Source organism: Adiantum capillus-veneris, chromosome 10 (assembly GCF_014529385.1).
Source record: "Adiantum capillus-veneris isolate H3 chromosome 10, ASM1452938v2, whole genome shotgun sequence".
Classification (NCBI taxonomy): domain Eukaryota; kingdom Viridiplantae; phylum Streptophyta; class Polypodiopsida; order Polypodiales; family Pteridaceae; genus Adiantum; species Adiantum capillus-veneris.
The window spans coordinates 84,908,972-84,925,428 of NC_140940.1; the positions used below are offsets into that span (position 1 = coordinate 84,908,972).

The 16,457-nt window shown below is 40.6% G+C and overlaps 1 pseudogene; it reads right to left on the minus strand.

The window, feature by feature from the left end:
• Positions 1-9,662: 9,662 nt before the first annotated feature.
• Positions 9,663-14,645, minus strand: LOC147449172 (uncharacterized; annotated as a pseudogene).
• Positions 14,646-16,457: the final 1,812 nt, after the last annotated feature.

The following is a 16,457-nucleotide window of genomic DNA, read 5'->3' on the forward strand; positions in this document are numbered from 1 at the left end:
CTGCCAAGCTAGAGACAAAAGAGGCTAGTCGCAGGTTGGGACTCAAGAATTTCTACTAACAAGATCCTTGCGGAGTGGACTTTCAGAAAGCTTACGAGCTTCTATTCACCATCAAAGAGGACGGAACCGCACAGATATTCGACACCCAAGGGAACAAGGTCGAGGTAGTGATCACAAAAGAGATAGTGGAGGAGGCACTCAGACTGCCCACTGAAGGAATGACCATGCGGGCAAGAGACAAGAAAATCGCATGCACATTTACCAAGGAGACAATTGTGGCTACATTCATCGATCACATCCACAAACAGGTGGAAGAGCCAGCCCGTTTGTACCATCAACACTTCCATTTTCTAGCAAAAAGGCCACCAAGGTACACAGAACCAAATCACGCCGTGGCCATCACCTTCACTCAGGTTCTAAAGTCGACCACAAGGCAACCAGTAGACCACGCGTAGTATGTCTTGACGACCTTGAAGGGAACCAAGAAGGAAGGCAAGATCACATACTTGGGCACGCTAGAGGTGTTGACTAGAATAGCGTATCATGCCATCGGCATGGCCGACAACCTACCGCCTGCCCCTGATCAGTGCCCCTGATCAGAATATACATGATGTCTGCAAAGAAAAAGACGAGTAGTTGACGGAAGTTACAAATGAACTTCTTACGACCTCTCTGTCAGCTCAAAAAATTCAGGTGCAGCTAGATGTTGCCAATGCTTCTCTGCAATATTCTGAACAAAGAATCAACGATCAGGCCATTTTCTTACCACAAATCAGAGAAAATCCCAGCCGTGGCCTTGATCAAAGGAATTGATGAAGTGTACAAGGCACTTAAAAAGAAAACAATGACTTAGAATTGGAATTTAAAGTTAGAACAATCACAGCACAGGGAGTTGGCACCGATGAGGGTTCAAAGAGAAGAGAAGCTCATAAAGGAGATAGCAGAACTCAAACGGATAAATCAACTCCTCAGATATGGAAAACCAGACACGCAGGAAGAGGCAGGCACTTCACAGTCACCATAGATAGACATACGCTTGGTCTCATTTGCTGAGTTTGAGATGCAGTCCACAATAGAGCCGACCAATGATGAAGATTTTCATGTTCACATCATAGATGCAGGCACAGTGCCAATGGTCCAACTGTCAAAAGCTGAAGAAGATGCACTAAAGGAGAAGATCACCTTAGAGGTGGATGAGCAGTGGAAGGCCGCTATGGATTGGGAGTTGAGATTTTTACACTCTGTCAACGTCACTCAGCTCACTCCCAATCAGATTAACGCTCAATGGCACCAACAATCCCTACCGCTCCCTCTCATCAAAGTAGAACTATTACAGGTGAAACAAAGGTTGTACAAGGATATGCAAGAAGATGACGCGGATATAGACCACCCAAATTGGAGGTTAAGCTGGCTGAACAAGAATTCGAGATACCTAATTCATTCACAAGAGCACCTGCAGCCCTACAACGAGCTACCTAATTCTATTCACAAGAGCACCTGCAACCCTACAATGAGGTCCAACATTCTATCATGTACCCAAAGTAAGGACATGGAAAGTGCATGAAGCACTTCAAAAGAAGAGGCCAACTTGGCTCAACTTCCATAGGCTGCCAGCTCCAGAGAGAGCCCAAGCAATAGAGGAATACATGGTGCTAACCCTAACGGGCACCATGTCTTTCTTCAAGAGTCTGCCAGATCTCTCCTGTGCAATGTTATATAGGATTTGCAGGATTCTACTCACATGTATACAAGTTTTTAATGAGCCTGAGTAAACATGAGCCCCATGGCTATCATTCTTGGAAGGAAACAAAGGCCTATGCTATGATCTGGGTGGGCAAACTTCAGAGGAGGTCCTTTACGGATTATATGCCAGATGCATGTTCTTGCCATCGCGTAATATGCGATCCTTTGATTAAGCATTCTACATAGGATTCCTCACCTAAAGAATGAATATATTTGCATCGGTGATAAGCAACCTAACATCCATGTTTGTAGGCTACTCAGCGATGGAGCTAAAGAATCAAGTCACCATGCAATTTCTGCAAGTGCTCGACAAAGAACGAAGAATCAAATACTAGAAAGCTCTGGACGCGCTTAAAGACCGCCTTGCCCGCCGTCAACCCGAAGACTACTTCAGCCCATAAAGTTGTGTCAAGGGACGACACAGGCGGGGGGGGGGGGGGGGGGGGGGGGGGGGGGGAGATGTTAGCAGCAAGCTAACAAATACACCATTTTTCGTAGTTCTCTTTGTAAAACAATTATTATTTTGATAAATCGGGAATATTGTTACTCCTATTTTCTCGGATAAACTTTGTAATTAATGAGACGGGGCTACAAACTTCCAGATTGTATTAGCCAGTCGTCACCCAGCTTCTGTAGAACTCCAGATTATTAGTTTTGACCACCCAAAAACCTTAGCTAAGGTATAAAAGCCAATTTTTGTAAGTTTATTATAAGTTTTTGGATAAGAAATACACAGCGTGATATAATGGCGCTCACTTCTCTCCTTCTCGCGATTTTTACTCCCTCTCCGGTTGTCACATTGTGATTGCATTTGTTGCATTGCAACCGTAGGTAAGAGCTCTACACATTGATGTAAGCCATTCATAGTATTTCGTAGCTTGGCGTCGTTGACCCGCGACCCGCGGCCTAATTTCATCATAAATAGGAATTTACATGTTCAAATAAAAAACTAAGCATAGGCGGGGTATTGGGGCATCATTGCTAAGCATTTAGATGCATTCTGGGTCAAAAATGACTAGGTAAAAAATCCACTGCTGTTATTAATCGTGATTTTGGAACTTGACCAAAGTGTGGTTTGATGCCATAGGCATGTGTGCTTAGGTCTTGTAAACTTCTCCTAGAAGTTTCGTTACGTTTGGATGTCATTTGATGCTGTAAGGGATGTGATTTGCTTATCGTTGAGCGATTGGCCTTTGGTGATTTCACTCACTTGAGTGTAGCTTGAGTTAGATGCAAGTTGTTAGTTTTTTTCCGAGATATTGACAACCTCTTGTAGCCTCTATGCACTAGTCGAGTCAACTTCATCCCATGGTTCGACAAATTAATCGTGGTTCTCGCTTATACTGCAATAAGATAGGATGGTGAGGTTAGACATGCGTCCCACAACATACGAAAGTTTTCAATGGCATGGGAGAGGATGTGCAAGTCCTTAGAACCACAGGTACCCCCACCTGACATGATGAAGAAGGACAGGTTATTGGCTGGTTGGTCTTTGGGAGAATATACATTAGAGAGTGGAGCTAAAGAAGCCTAGGACATATGAAGATGCACTAGAGGTAGCGAGGAACAAAGAGTGGAAGCTGAGAAGAATGAGTCAACTAGGAAGTGAGTTTTTGCCCAAGAAGTATGATTTTTAGCCTATGGATTCTTTGCAAGGTCACATGCCAGGGGTTCATCATCCACTAGTGGTTTCTATTACTCCTCAGGTTATGCCATTGGTAGTCACTACAGCAGTGCAAGATGATCTAGGCTAATGCAAGACATGAGGCAAGTGGTCGATTTAAGGAAGAATCTCAACCTAGACATGCTAGGTAATGTGGGAAATAATCGAGGTCAGGGGAGGTTTTCAGATCAGCCAGGAGATGAAGAAAAACCCAGGAATGGAGTTGGACAAAGAAATGGTAGGTTCTAGAGGCAGACGCCCACGTGTTATAACTGCGGAGAGTTGGGCCACATCAGCCCGCAATGTGATAAGCCACCAAGGATGGGGGGAGACATGTATCCATTGCCAAGGCAGGTGCTAACTAGGTCAAATGAATATGGCATTGAAATTAAGGAAGAAGAAGAAACCAGTGGATTAACCCAAGAGAAAAAGGGAAAGAAAAAAGTGATAAGTGTGGTCACCTTAGAGAAGGAAAAAAAGCTGGAGGATACATTAGTGATGCCTGTTGGGAAGAGGACCACACTGGATAAGGAGGGAAGAAATGCCCCAGGTCCTAGTAAGAATAAGGGAAAGAGCCATGAAGACAAGGATGTCAAGGCCAAGAGGAAAAGAAGGGCTCGTTGCAAGTTTCATGTTTTGGATTTTCCACTAGGGGATGGGCAATTAAGCTATGACTTGAAGGAGGATTTGACAAGCAGACAAGCAAATGTTACTTTTGGGTAGCTGATAGAGATGGTGCCTTAGCTAAACCGAGAGTGGAAGAGGATGGTTAATCCAATGGAGAAAGAACAAGAGAGAGGTTCATTAAAGGTGTTGGCGATGGATGAGCTACCAGACATTTGTCCAATAGTAGATGTGTGGCACAAAAGAAAAAATATAGGACAAGGTTATGTGGATGGTGGAGCCCAAATATGTGTCATAAAACACTCATGCGTTGAGAGGATGGGTCTTACAATGGGTGTCATGCTTTCGGATCAGATTGGCAAACCATCAAAAAGTAAAATGTTTGGGTGTTGTAAAGAGCTTAGAAGTGGAGGTGTATGATGCAAAGGTGGTGGTTGATTTCCATGCGATGCCAGCAGGGTTGGGAGCATATCCTATTACACTAGGTAGACCATGGTTACGTGAAGTGAGAGTTGTTCAAGATTGCAGACGTGGTACGATTAGCCTCTATGGAAAGATAGGTGCCAAGAAGCTATATAATATGGACATAAGGAAACTATTGGAATCACTTTATGAAGATGAGGATGCGTCTAGTGATAAAGACTATTCCACTGTGACTTACGAAGACAGTGACAGTACTACCAGCAGAGCAGTGATGAGGATGTTGATGTTGCATTTCTTCTGATGGACAAAGAAACCCATGAGTCTAGCTTAGTTGCATTTGAAAATGAGATTGAAGATGACAATAAAGGGCCTTATGAAGTGATTGAAGGGCTGATGCAAACCAAGGTTGAATTGTCAAAGAAGAAGGAATTGATGACACAAATGATTAGTGGTCCAGACCTCTCAGCTAAGGAGAAGGAGATATATTTGCACATGCTGGCTAGCTTTCCTGATTTGTTCATTACTTCATATAAAGAGATTAGAGGGTTCAAAAGAGAAGAGATGCATATAGAGCTGAAAGAATGTACTAAGCCAGTGCAGCAAAGGCTAAGAAGGATGGGTCAAGAGCAGATGGAAGCCTTGCGGGAAGAGGTGGACAAGTTGTTGAAGGCAGGGTTCATAGTCCTAGTGGAAACCACAAAATGGGTGATTCCAAAAGTAGTCAGCCCAAAGACGGATGTAAAGTGGAGGATTTGTGTAGATTTTAAACCCTTAAATGTAGCCACTAAGAAGAACCCATATCCTCTTCCATTCATTGATCTGATATTGGATTCAATGGAAAGTTATGAGAGGTATAGTGTGTGTGATGGTTTTTCAGGCTATTTTCAATTGAAGGTTGCTCTTAAAGACCGAACAAAGACAACTTTCATTAGGCGATGGGGTTGTTATTGCTACACAATATTTCCATTTGGGTTGTCAAATGGACCATCTTTCTATCAAGAGAGGGAAAATTGGGTATTGTCACCATTCATTGGTAGTTGTGTTAAAGATTTAATGGACGACTTTTGTGTCTACAGTAGTAGGGTTGAGCACCATGAGAAGCTACAGATGGTATTGGCTCAACATGATGAATGTGGAGGACAACTAAATCCAAATAAATGTCATCTAGCATAGCCAAGGGTGAAGTTATTGGGGCATATGGTGTCAAAAAATGGCATTGACGTTGATCCAGACAAGGTTAAGTCTATTATTCTTCATATGAAGAGATTAGAGGGTTCAAAAAAGAAGAGATGCATATAGACCTGAAAGAAGGTGCTAAGCGAGTGCAGCAAAGGCTAAGAAGGATGGGTCAAGAGCAGATGTAAGCCTTGCGGGAAGAGGTGGACAAGTTGTTGAAGGCAGGGTTCGTAGTCCTAGTGGAAACCACAAAATGGGTGATTCCAATAGTAGTCAGAGCCCAAAGACGGATGTAAAGTGGAGGATTTGTGTAGATTTTAAAACCTTAAATGTAGCCACTAAGAAGAACCCATATCCTTTGTTCATTACTTCATATGAAGAGATTAGAGGGTTCAAAAGAGAAGAGTTTCATATAAGGCTAAGAAGGATGGGTCAAGAGCAGATGGAAGCCTTGCGGGCCGAGTTGGACAAGTTGTTGAAGGCCGGGTTCATAGTCCTAGTTGAAACCACAGAATGGGTGATTTCAATAGTAGTTAGCCCAAAGATGGATGCAAAGTAGAGGATTTGTGTAGATTTTAAAACCTTAAATGTAGCCACTAAGAAGAACCCATATCCTCTTCCATTCATTGATCTGATATTGGATTCAATGGCAAGTTATGAGAGGTATAGTGTGTGTGATGGTTTTTCAGGCTATTTTTAATTGAAGATTCCTCTTAAATACCGAACAAAGACAACTTTCATTAGGTGATGGGGTTGTTATTGCTACACGATATTTCCATTTGGGTTGTCAAATGGACCATCTTTCTATCAAGAGAGAGAAAAATGGGTATAGTCACCATTCACTGGTAGTTGTGTTAAAGATTTTATGGACGACTTCTATGTCTACAGTAGTAGGGTTGAGCACCATGAGAAGCTACAGATGGTATTGGCTCGATATGATGAATGTGGAGGACAACTAAATCCAAAGAAATGTCATCTAGCATAGCCAAGGGTGAATTTATTGGGGCATATGGTGTCAAAAAATGGCATTGAGGTTGATCCAGACAAGGTTAAGTCTATTATTCTTCATATGAAGAGATTAGAGGGTTCAAAAGAGAAGAGATGCATATAGACCTGAAAGAAGGTGCTAAGCCAGTGCAGCAAAGGCTAAGAAGGATGGGTCAAGAGCAGATGGAAGCCTTGCGGGAAGAGGTGGACAAGTTCTTGAAGGTAGGGTTCATAGTCCTAGTGGAAACCACAAAATGGGTGATTCCAATAGTAGTCAGCCCAAAGACGGATGTAAAGTGGAGGATTTGTGTAGATTTTAAACCCTTAAATGTAGCCACTAAGAAGAACCCATATCCTTTTTTCATTACTTCATATGAAGAGGTTAGAGGGTTCAAAAGAGAAGAGATGCATATAGAGCTGAAAGAAGGTGCTAAGCTAGTGCAACAAAGGCTAAGAAGGATGGGTCAAGAGCAGATGGAATCCTTGCAGGCAGAGGTGGACAAGTTGTTGAAGGCAGGGTTCATAGTCCAAGTGGAAACCACAGAATGGGTGATTCCAATAGTAGTTAGCCCAAAGATGGATGTGAAGTAGAGGATTTGTGTAGATTTTAAAACCTTAAATGTAGCCACTAAGAAGAACCCATATCCTCTTCCATTCATTGATCTGATATTGGATTCAATGGCAAGTTATGAGAGGTACAGTGTGTGTGATGGTTTTTTAGGCTATTTTTAATTGAAGATTGCTCTTAAATACCGAACAAAGACAACTTTCATTAGGCCATGGGGTTGTTATTGCTACACGATATTGCCATTTGGGTTGTCAAATGGACCATCTTTCTATCAAGAGAGAGAAAATTGGGTATTGGCACCATTCATTGGTAGTTGTGTTAAAGCTTTTATGGACGACTTCTGTGTCTACATCAGTAGGGTTGAACACCATGAGAAGCTATATATGGTATTGGCTCAATATGATGAATGTGGAGGACAACTAAATCCAAAGAAATGTCATCTAGCATAGCCAAGGGTGAATTTATTGGGCCATATGGTGTCAAAAAATGGCATTGAGGTTGATCCAGACAAGGTTAAGTCTATTATTCTTCTTCCATCACCTACGAGTACAAAGTAATTGGCAACCTTTATACACAAAGTGAAGTACATGGCGTGGTTTATTCCATTGTCGTCACAACTCCTTTATCCATTACAACTAGTGGGAAAGCATGATCCATTGCAATGGGATGACAAGTGTGAAAAAGTGTTTCAAGAGGTGTTAGGGGGGTTTTCAGCCATGCAGGCTCCTGATGGGAGCAAGCGATTTATGAAATCCATCAGTAGGGTATGATGCCATTGGAGCCATGCTATTGCAAAAGAAGAAGAATAGCCATTATATGAGGCCACTGTATTGTGCAAACCGAGTGAATTTGGTAGCAGAGAGACAATTCGAAGAAGTAGAGCTAGTGATGGCCAGTGTGATATTTGCTTGTCGGCGATTTTGTCATCACTTGCTACCACGACCTTTCGTTTTCTTAACGCGTTATTCTTTTTTGCCACATTTAATTAATAGCACTAGCATGTCAAGTGTGGTCAAGAAATGGGTAATTGAGCTGCAAGAGTTTGAGTTCTCGTTTTTAGTGGAAGAGAGTACAAGAGCTACCCTAGCTGATTTGTTGTCTTACAAGGAGAATCCCCTCCTTGTCAAGGGAGAGGTGGTGAAAAGGGTAGTTGAAGAAGTGCCACAAATCAGCAATGCACATGTGTTCTTCTTTGATTTCTCATACAGAAAGAGCCATGATGCAGCTTCAGGGGGTATAACACTTTATGATAGGGAGGGGAAGCGAGTATGCAAGAGAGGGTTCAAATTGGATGCTCATAGTAACAATGAGGCTGAATATGCTATGTTGGAAGCCAGATTACACATTTTTTTGAAGCATGGGATAAGAAGGTTGAGCATAAAAGGTGATGCCTTGTTAGTTGTGAAGCAAGTTTTGGGTGTGTGGAAAAGCAAGAACACCTCATTGAAGGAAATGTATTTCAAAATTAAAGAGTCTTACCATACCCCGAGCGACATTTTCCGAGCGAACACAAATCTGAGCAAACAAATTAAGGAAGTGAATCATAATACATGAAAATGAACTCAACAAGTTATAGTATTACAAACACTATCCCATTTGTTAATACTTAAACTCTAGATCATAAGCACTCGATAATAATTCTAGACTCTATGAAGAGTCGCATACGTCATTAATGAAAACATTGCGTTTATGACGCGTTTCACAGATATGAAAGTCGTAATCGCAATTGCTTCACCATCCTTTGAGCCGCTGCCTCTACATAGATCGGCAATGCACTTCCACAAACAAGCAAAAGTGAATGTAGTCAATATGCATGCACTCAAAATTCAATTTATGGATCTCATTAATAACATTAAACGTAATTCTTTCGCAAGATACATAAATGCCAAAAAGTGAAACATAATATAAAGATCGGCAATGCACTTCCACAAACAAGCAAAAGTGAATGTAGTCAATATGCATGCACTCAAAATTCAATTTATGGATCTCATTAATAACACTAAACGTAATTCTTTCGCAAGATACATAAATGCCAAAAAGTGAAACATAATATAAAGACCCAAAACACAGAGCAAACAAAATAGGGAAGTGAATCATCATACAAGAAAATGAACTCAATAAGCTACATTTTCACAAACACTATCTTATTTGTTAATAACTAAACCCTACATCACAAACACTTGCCAACAATTCTCTAGATTCTTGAAGGAGTCACATTCGTCTCATCAATTCACAATGTTATGTATTATCCATAATACAAATTATGTTGTCAAATCATTAATACAAGAGCCTTTCATATAAAAAATTGGACAGAGCTTCCTTTGTAAACCGAAGAAAATTTCAAACTAACCATGGTCCAATGGACACCTCACATGAGGATTTCAAAATATTCACTTTCAAAATCATAGAAGGAATGATATGTCCATTTGTCAATACTTACACTCTACATCATAATCACTCGCTAATAATTCTTAGACTCTATGAAGAGTCGCATTCGTCATCAATGAAAACATTGAGTTTATGACGTGTTTCACAGATATGAAAGTGATATCTCAATTCCTTCGCCATTCTTTGAGCCGCTGCCTCTGCATAAATCGGCAATGCACTTCCACAAACAAACAAAATTATATGTAGTTATTATGCATGTAATCAAAATTTAATCTATGGATCTAATAACATTAGACGTAATTCTTATGCAAGATACATAAATGCCAAAAAGTGAAACACAACATAAAGATCAAAAACACAAAAGTAATGTCAATGTCATAGTAGGCGTGAAGTCTCGCTAGTCATCATAAGGGTCGACACGCGATGGCATGTCACCCTCATCCTCAACATCTAGAGAGGTAGATGCCTCCTCTCGGCTTTGCTTCTTAGGGCAAAGCAAGGGAACCACATAGTCTCTAATAAGAGACTCATCGGTGTCAAGCGCAGCACATGCTCATTCAGATGATAAGCATGCAGCCAAAACGGGAGCTGTACCACACCCAAGCTCCAAACAAATACCTCCACGTCGACAAAGCAGCTCAAAAAAAGCTGCAACAAAAGCCTGGCTCCGCTGCATCTCACCCCGCCAAGGCATCCCTGATCCTGATCTAGCTAAGGAAGGCTCCGGAAAATGGTGTGTCATGAAAGAATCTGAAGGCTGGAGACCCAAGCGAGAGAACATAATGGTGCTCTCAGCCACAAAGCATGTTGGCTGCATCCCAATCCTGTGTACCATAAGTAGCATAGAGCACTCGCACTGCAAATCAAATTACAAAACCACAACATTGAAGAAAGAGCCTCAACAAAACTATACAATACTGAAGTGAAAACAATACCTGAATTCGACCAGATAAACTCTCAACATATCCATATGAACTATGATGGAGCACTATAATGCGACGATGTACCACCATCTCTGAAGCACGACAGAACCTCTCCACCCATCCAATAACCTCTTCTATTCATAGGTTCTTGTAAGAAAAAACTATCGATATTATGAAATAATATTAATGCAAGTAATCAAACACAACACAAATACCTGTAGTAGAAGCCATAATGAGCAGCCATCCAGAATCTGCAAGTGTAGAAAAATTCAAATGGATAGCTGATCGTACATGCTCCTCAGTGCAAATATCCCAACGAGATGGAGAAGAATAACCAATATGCAATCCACCAGAAGGAAGATCCAAGAAGACAAAATCTCCGGCCCACGAAATAGACTTTCCCCCAGGAGTGTATGGCACACCGCTTGAGCGAACTCGAGACACATGTTGATGCACAAGATTCCACGATGCATTGCGAGTACCCTCTCTATAGTTTGAAGCAATAGAATGTAATCGCCAACAATAGCAATACATCGTGTATCAACAAGAAGCATTGGGTAACACAAAGGAGACTCCAAAACATAGACAAATTGTATGCTCCTCCTAACAACAATCAGGCCCGAGGAGTCTGTGACAACATATTTATGATATGTGAACTTTTTCACAAAGTATTAATAAAAGTCGACAATAAAAATTCCAACACTTACCGTGCTCTAGAACATCTTTCACAATAGTGGTATCAACCACGGTCTCCATCCTCTCACTAGACAAGTGGACACCTTAAAAGACATATACAACAATTTTTGAACCTACAAGAATCAACAGCATGAAAACATAAAAGTTAAAGAATGACATAAGCATACATGGTTGTCTCGCCTCTGAAGTAGCAGGTGGTGATTGTCTAGCCTCTGCTACTGCATCCCTAAGCATGGTTTCTCAAAGCTCTTTCTCTCTCAAGGATGTGACCCTGCACCATATCTAACCACCATGGACATGTATCTCTCTCCCATGTTGTCAAAGTGGGCATGCTAGGGGGGTACATATATGTGTCCTTTACGCAGTCTGTGCCCACTGTCTCACCACAAATGGGAGAGTTGGCAAGATCCCCTTTGAAACCAAATGTGACAAAAACCTAACAAGAAACAAAAACATTGAACACATGACTCGATAGTGACATACAAAGCAAGATCAAAATTGTTACAAACCTGTAAGCCAATCATTGAGCTGCCATTCGAAAAGTATCAACTTTCTTGAGTCCTTGTTTCTCTACATCTTTGCTTTTGGCCTCCAAAGAAACCTCCAAAGAATAGAGAAAAGGCCTAGCTTCAAACTTAATTTCATCAAAGTAGAACCCCAATGTGCATTCATGTGGCAATGGTGCCCCTCCTGGCACATTTGAATTGTCCAAAACAAGTTGTGTTGCTCTCTCATAGACACGAGCAAGGTAGCCCTCTCTACGCAGCCAACTACAAATTTAAAAAAAGCAAAACACCACAACAAATATTATTTCTTAGAAAAATCAAGCCAAACATTAAATAACTAGTAAATCATACTCACTGTCGAAAAAAATTATCTCCCTTCTTCAAACCAAAAGCAGTCCTTGTGATCCTATTAGACTCGAGTAATGAAACCCATTGGATTCTATTCTGCATAGGGGCATCATGGAGTGCAATCAAGTTTAGCTTCTCTAAAGTTGCCCAGCTGTCATGTCCCCATTTGAGTGACATAATCTTTGCCAACCAGTCTGTCCCAAGATTGGGATCCAAAATATCCAAGCGCTACAACACAATACAAAGAGCATGAAGTTTTACTTCACATCCATAACAACAATCAACACAATGACTATTGCTTGATTATTTGGTGAAGTGTACCTTTCCAATGCGTTCTTGATATTTATGTATTATCTCACGATGAATGCTCTTCTCCTCCTTCTTCACATCCTCTACAGGCATTCCTTGCTTGAGTTGAGTCAATCTAGACTCTTTCTCTTTAGTTATTTGAATCTAAAAAAGAAATCAATTTTTCTAAGAGTTATTCAAATGACTTAAAAATAATTTGCAAGCAAAAAAAAAACAAAACTCACATCATAAACTAGCATGCCAAGGTAGGGTCGTGTGAGTGGATACCAAGGTTCTGCACCTTTAGCATACTTTCTTCGCACAGATGCAATTAGTTTCTGGTCTTTGACGGGGAGAGTTTTTAGGTAGCTTTCATGTTCAGCTGCACATATGTGATTGGTGTTCACAATCTCATCCCGTATGTGAGTGGCCACCAAAGCATGCATGTTCATACTGCAAAAACCCATATTGATTTGTTTCCATAATAAAGTATTCAACAACAAGATATATGCTTTAGTAGATACTCACACATTCATTCGTTGCAAGCTACTTAGCAATGCAATCTCAGGAACCTTGGTGGGATCTATGATAGTACAAAGGACCCTACAATGTCTCTCCTTTGAGGTGGAAAACTTCTCTTTGATAGATCCAGTCCATGCAAGTGTGCGATGGTTGCCCTCCCAAACATAAAACATGCGGTCTGACAGATTTGCAAACCTTGGTTGGCTTTTGAGCTCCAACTCATACTCCTCATTGATTTCTATCAAAAGAGGATCCCACTTTTCCTTGATGTCATCTTCAAAACAAGAAACCAAAATAAGTGGATTCAAAAAGAATTTTTAAAATACAAATTCACTTAACAAATTTAAGAAGCTTCAACTTACCTGTAGCAATGGTTTGCTCTCTCTTAAATGTCCAAAGTGAAACAATGAAAGCTCCCTTTTCTTGCATATATCCTTCCCTTGCCAAAGCAGTTTTTAATCCAACTAAATCATCTCTTAAACCTCTGACTCTAGCATATGGAATCAACCTACACAATGGTATAGGAGGACAATCGAAGCAACTGAACATACGTGTGGTCTGAAGTACATCAGCACCTCTATGCATAAAAATATTTTGCTCCTCGTCAATCTCTACAGCTGCAGTTACCTCATCTCGCATTTCCCAACGGATAATTTGAAGTTCATTTTCTTCAAGAGCCAATGTGTCATCAATTTCGTGCATAGACCCTTGGTCAACATCCACAAAGTGAATCTCTTCCTCTTCAATGCCATGACACTCTCAGCTTTCTGTTACCGACACTGATGACAGCTGTTCACTACTTTCAAGTGGTTGTGTAGACTTTTCATTATGTAGATTTTTCTTTAATCTTCCACGAGATGGACTACAAATAAATTACACAATCAACATCTCAAAAAAATTGTACATTGCCTCTAAACATGAACTTTAACATGCATGTCTATAAGCAATGAAAACTTGCCTCTAAACGTGAACGTTAACAATGAAAACATTGCCTTTAAACATGAATGTTAACATGCATCTCTATAAGCAATGTTTCAAACAAAATTTAATCTTTACATAGTCCATTGGAGGAGATAAAATCTTTACATAGTTCATTGGAGGAGACAAAGATAACGATTGAAAACAAAAAATAAATACTATCTCCAACAAAACATTGCTTGAAAAGATGCACGCTAACATGTAACATGTATGACTAGAACCTCTTTTGTGCATAAAAACATTGGTTTTAAACATGCACGTTGACATGTAGGTCTTTAAGTTGCCCTTCAATAAAATACATAATCAATCTTTGAAAATATTTGGACAACACCCCCTTTGAATGTGGAACAAAATTTCAAAAAATATAATAATCCAATGGACACCTCACATGAGGGTTTCTTAATATTGAAAATAAAAAACAAAAATAATCTCTTTTGAAACATCAATCACTTTTCTCTAAACATGCATGTTAAGATGCAGGTTTTTAGACACTAATTGACATTTTAATTAATCTGAAATTTAGCAAGCTTGGATGACTTAAAAACTTTTTTTCATATGTAAACATCGTCTCTAGGCATTCACGCTAACATGCAGGTCTTTAGACACTAAATAAAATTTAGCAAGCTAGAAACATTCTCGTCAACGGGTAGTTCTAGAAGCAATTTGCTTTTGTAAAAATATATACATTATTTTCTATACAATTTTCTTTTCGGCATGCACATCGACGGGCACCTCTACATGTATAATAATGATATCAAAATAAATGGTGAGAAAATGTACATAACAGGAGGGCGTCCTTTACATCCTGCCATTGCTCCTCTCCGATTTTTTGGTGACGTTGGCATGGAGATGCAAGCTTTGCGTTGATGCTCGGATGACAGATGCTCTAACTCTCACCTGCATGTGCAACTCAGACTCATAACCACATTTTGAAAGCCTCAAGAGACCGCACACTCAATAACGCCTGCTTTTGACGAAGTTGATGTGAGTTTGGAACAGGAGAACATAGGAGCTTTTTGTGCCAAGCAAGAGACAGTACATAAAGTAGGAGCTTTTTGTGCCAAATGCACTTTGTGTTGGTCACACTCTACATTATCAAATACACAAAAAAATATTGAAGGAGATGCCACAGGGCAGGGCATCGACAAGGATCTCATGAAGATCCTTTGAAGATCGCTCAAGTGTGTATTGTTCCAATCTACCTGCAGTGTGCATTGATCATTGTCTGTTGTGTTGTGCCAAGTCGTGGTAGTTACATTTTGCAGGCAATGAAATTAGGCGTTTGCATTCACACCTTTAAAGAAGGCTTTGAAGTAGCGATGGCCTTAGGATTCCAAGGAAACTGCTATTGGGGCTACACAAGATCTAATTAGGCAATCACTTGTAACCTATGCAGTAGGTATACTCCATGATAAGTAAAACCTTGCAGAACCTTATCAAACCAATTTGTTGAAGAGCTCATGAGCAAGTTCGATGGTGCATGATTTGTCAATGCCTGTCTAGATGTGTGAAAATGAAGTAGGCACTTTTGAGACATTCTTGTGCATGAACTTATCAATACCTTGTCTTAGAGGGGGTCAACACTCCAAGAGAATGAAAGATTTTGTGACATCCAATGCCGGCTGATGCTGCACATACTGCAAAGGGGAATTTTCATGACCACTATGAGAGTTACGGTGGGAGCAGCTTAAGGATACAAGCTATGTAGTAATGGGTATAATCCTCCGCAAGTTGACTCACCTAGGATGGTTCGGGCATAGGACTAGGATGATGAGAAGTGGAAAGGGCATGCATTATCCTTCATCATGTAATTATGTTCTCAGAAAACTGAGGATTATTACGGTGTGTTACACATCTCCATTGCAAGGACATCAGAACCATTGACAACGGGCTGACAAGAGGGTGGGCCTGGAGGGTTAAACACCTCTAAGAAATTGTGTCTCAGTTTGGAGAATACATGTGATTGTATACATAGAAAAATACCTCTTATACTGTCTCATTTACATTGATAGCATACACTGTACAGCTCAATATAAAGCTGATGATAGGCTGATTTTGTATCTTAACTCTTAAGAGAGGAAGATGTATTTTGGTCCAACGGTGATGTAGGTCGGGCTAAAGTACGGTGACAGAGGGAGATGTATTTTGGTTTTTACTCAGTTTGGTGTGTAGTTAATCCAACGGTGATGCAGGGGCTCAAAGTCACCACCTCTATCTGTGAGGGTGTTGTACTAGACTTAAGCTTCAACAATGGGGGGAAAGCGCAGGAAATTTGGCATCTTACCTTGAAAATACTATTGAATCTAAGTTGCAATACACATTATACAAAACTGTACGAACTCACAGATTTGAAACAATGGGTTGTCGAGCCAAAGTTGGGACTCCGTAGGGCCTTGCTGATGTGCAGAGTATACTAACAAGGCTCTCCACTACAGAGAACTCCTATCCATGCTTCCGAGAACTGTCGAGAACCGCCGAGAACTGCCAAGACCTGCCCTGATTTGATGATTTTCCGATTTGATGATTTGCCAAGACCACCAACCCTGATTTGAGAACGGCCGAGACCTGCGCGAACTGCGTCGATTTGAGCCTGCCATGAACTGCGCCGATTTGAATTGCTCCCA